Here is a 4120-nt window from a genome sequence, read left to right as displayed (position 1 = left end):
TCCTGCCTCAGCCTCCCTCCTGGGATTACAGGCGCACACCGCCATGCCCAGATTAAATACTTTTTTAGACATGATGCTACTGTACACTGAATAGTCTACTGTATGGGCTGGGGCAGCGGCTCACGCCTGTAATCCCAAGACCTTGGGAAGCCGAGGCAGGCAGATCACCTAAGGTTGGGAGTTTGAGACCAGCCTAGCCAACATGGTGAAACCTCATATCTACAAAATTACAAAAATTAGCCGGGTGTGGTAGTGAGCATCTGTAGTCCCAGCTACTCAGGAGGCTGAGGTGGGAGAATCGCTTGAGCCCAGGAGGTCAAGCCTGCAGTCAGCGGTGATTATACCACTGCACTCCAGGCTGGGCAACAGAGCGAGACCCTGTCTCAAAAAAAAAAAAAAAAAAAAAAAGGCCAGGTGTGGTGGCTCACACCTGTAATCCCAGTACTTTGGGAGGTCAAGGTGGGTGGATCAGGAACTCCTGAGGTCAGGAGTTCAAGATCAGCCTGGTCAACATGGTGAAACCTGCCTCTATTAAAAATACAAAAATTAGCTGGGCATGGTGGTGGGCACCTGTAATCCCACCCACTGGGGAGGCTGAGGCAGGAAAATTGCTTGAACCTGGGAGGAGGAGGTTGTAGTGAGCTGAGATCACGCCACTGCACTCCAGCCTGGGCAACAGAGCAAGACTTTGTCTCAAAAAAAAAAAAAAAAAGTTTAAAAAAAGGCAGAATTTGCTTTGGTGGCTCTGGGCAGAGCATGAGATTCCGGGTTTATAAACAGCTTCCACGTGAGGCCAATGCTGCAGGCCTGTGGGTCACATATTGAGGTGCCAGGAATATGAGAAGATGACTTTAGAGTACGGATCCAGCATCGGACCCAGCTCTCACTCACGCAAACCGCTTACCTGCTGCGTTCTTCGGACCCTCCTGTGTCAGCGCTCATAGGAGACCATGTCCAATGCCCAGGGAAAATCAAAGATATGTGTCTTCCTTCATACCCCTTATCTCATGAAGGAAATCCTCTCTGCTCCAGCTTTGTTGTGTGTGTGTGTGTGTGTGTGTGTGTGTACCATAACCGCTGTTGAATTTCATCAAATGTTTTCTGCGGTTCTGTGTGTGTGTGTGTGTGTGTGTGTAGCATGTACCATAATGGCTGTTGAATTTCATCGTATGTTTTTCTCTGTGTCAACTGAGCTTGCTGGGCCTATGCAGCTACTGTTTTGGGCTCATTGCAAGCTGGCAGGCAGAGGATCGAGCTCAGCTGTCCCGTGGGAGGTGTCCGGAGCCAGGGCCAGCAGTGGGCGGGGGCTGGCCACCCATTCTGGCCGTGGGCCCTGGGGCCAGATGTTTGGGCTTAACTGCCTGGCCAAGCAGGGATAGAGTGACTGGGTAATTAAGCACTACCTTCTACAGAGCTGGCAGAAGGTGGCAGGGGGCGGAGGGGCCTAAGACCAGAGTGCCCGACAGCACCCCCCTCCACCTCTAGCCTGCAGAGAGGGGCCGGGAGCCCGAACCCCAGGCTGGGCCCTCTGTTACTTTTGATGGGGGTGACCCAAAGCCAGGGTTCATCTGCTCCCACCTGGACATGGAAAAGGAGCCGTTTTCTTCCACGTTGGGGTGCTGCCCTGTGACCCCCCGACTACCCAGGGCAGAAGCTCTCCCCTCAGCCTCCCCAGGGAACCAGTCAGCAGTTATTTAAGTCTCGGGGCTTAATGAGATCTGGGGAACAGAATTCTCAGCGTGTTCCTTCGCCCGCTGGCAGGAGCACACAGTCCATCCATCAGGACCCCCAGACATTATCCGCCCCCCTCCCCCCGCCACGCAAGTAACTGGACCCTGTTGGCCTTTGCAGGTCTGCGGGGGCGCCAGCCTCCATCACCTTCCACGACCTCTGAGCCGAGAGAGGAGGAGGAGGAGGAGGAAATGGTTTCCTGCCTGAGGCTGCAGGAGCCAGAATCAGAGTAGCGGGGTCTTCCAAGACGGCCCCCAATTTACAAACCAGCAAGCTGAGGCACAGAGATGGGAAGGAGCCCACCCACGGTCGCTTGGAGTGGGGCAGCCATGGAAGCCCTAATCTGGAAACCCAGGCCACGGTCAAAGCACGGAAATTCCTATCATCGTATTCAGGGTTTGAGTCCCTGGCTCTGCTGTGTGCCCTTTGGCAACGGGCCTGCCCTCTCTGAGCCTCAGAGTCCTGTCTGAAACGGGGATCAAAGTTCCTCCCTCAAAGGGCTGTGGTGAGGACTGGATGTGCGTTAGCACAGAAAAGTACAGGCAGGCGTGGTCACAAGCACCGTCGTTAACCGAGCACATTCTACATGCCACTTTGTCCTTATCCGCACTGCCACATTTAATCCTCACAACCCCACGAGGCAGGTGCTATTGCTCTTCCCATTTTACAGGTGAGAAAACTGAGGCTCAGAGAAGGGTGGGAAACTGCCAGAGTTCCACAGGCGGGACATGGTTAAGCCAGAACTTGAACCCAGGTCAGTCTGACACCGCTGTGGAATATTTTCTTTCTTTCTTTCTTTTTTAATAAAGATGGGGGTCTCACTATGTTTCTGGTCTGGAACTCCTGGCCTCAAGCCATCCTCCCACCTCGGCCTCCCAAAGTGCTGGGATTATAGACATGAGCCACTACGGCCAGCCGAAATATTATTTTAAAAGCAAGGGCCCTGCGTGCCAAGCATGGCCCACCACGTGTTCCCTGAGTGATCCGGGGCACATGACCAAACCTCTCTGTGCCTGGATGCCCAGATCTGCAGAATGGGGATAAATACAATAATTGCTCTCACACGACGGGCGCTTGTCAAGAGCCATCGTAAGCACTCTCCTAGGTATTAACTTATTCAATCATTACAGCAACCCCATGAGGCATGTGTACTATTATTATCCCTGTTTTATAGTTGGAGAAGATGAGACCCAGAGGTTAAGTAACTGGTTTATGTTTACTCCCAGCAAGGACTCAAACTCAGGAATCCAGGCTGCAATACGCACCTCCTCATCTGCTGAGCCGTGGTAACAGTACCCTCCTCGGCAGGCACTCGTTAACACAAAATGACATCACCATCCATGCAAAGCCCTTAGAACAGAGCCTGACACATAGGAAGTGCCCAAGAAATATCAGTCATGATGATGATGATGATGATGCACTCTTTCATTCAAAAGATATTAATTATCGAGTGTGTACTCTGCATCGGCTTCTTTCCTAGAAACTGGGCTTCCATCCATGAACAAGGCCAAGTTTTTGCTCACATGAAGCTTCATCATTGTCACAGCCATCATCACAGTCATCACCACCGGGATCATCTTTACCACCATAATCACCATCACCATCACCATCATTACCATCATTGCCTCGTCACCACGGCTGTTCCTTCACAGTCATCACCACCATGATCACCTTTCACACCATCATTGCCATCATTATCACCACCACTACCACCATCACCATCACCATCAATGTGACCATCATCCCCATAATCACCCTTATCACCATCATCACCACCACCACCATCATCATTACCATCATTCCCTCATCCCCATGACCACTCCCTCATGACCAGCGCCATCATCATCACTGTGATCATCACCACCATCATCATCATGGTCATTGCCTCATCACCATGACAATTCTCTCACGATCATCACTATCAGCATCACCATCATTTCACCATCTTCATCATCAACATTCCCACCATCACCACCATCATTACCATCATTCCCTCATCCCCATGACCACTCCCTCATGACCAGCGCCATCATCACCACCACCATCATCACCATCATTTCACCATCTTCATCATCATCATCATTCCCACCATCACCACCACCACCATCATTATAGTCACTGCCTCAACACCATGACCATTCCCTCATGATCATCAGCATTATTTCACCATCTTCACCACCACCACCACCACCACCACCATCTTACCATTCTCATTATCATGATCCTCACCACAGTGATCGTCCTCCTATCACGATCACCATCAAGATCATCACCATCATCACCACCCTCATAATCATCGCCATCGTCAACACCGCCTTGCATGGCACCTGGGCTATTCACATATCAAGATCAATCTTGTAATTCTATTTCTCTAGAATTTCCCAAAAAC

The sequence above is a fragment of the Theropithecus gelada genome, chromosome 19 (genome assembly GCF_003255815.1).
Source record: "Theropithecus gelada isolate Dixy chromosome 19, Tgel_1.0, whole genome shotgun sequence".
Lineage (NCBI taxonomy): Eukaryota > Metazoa > Chordata > Mammalia > Primates > Cercopithecidae > Theropithecus > Theropithecus gelada.
Note: the sequence above shows the minus strand (reverse complement) of the source record.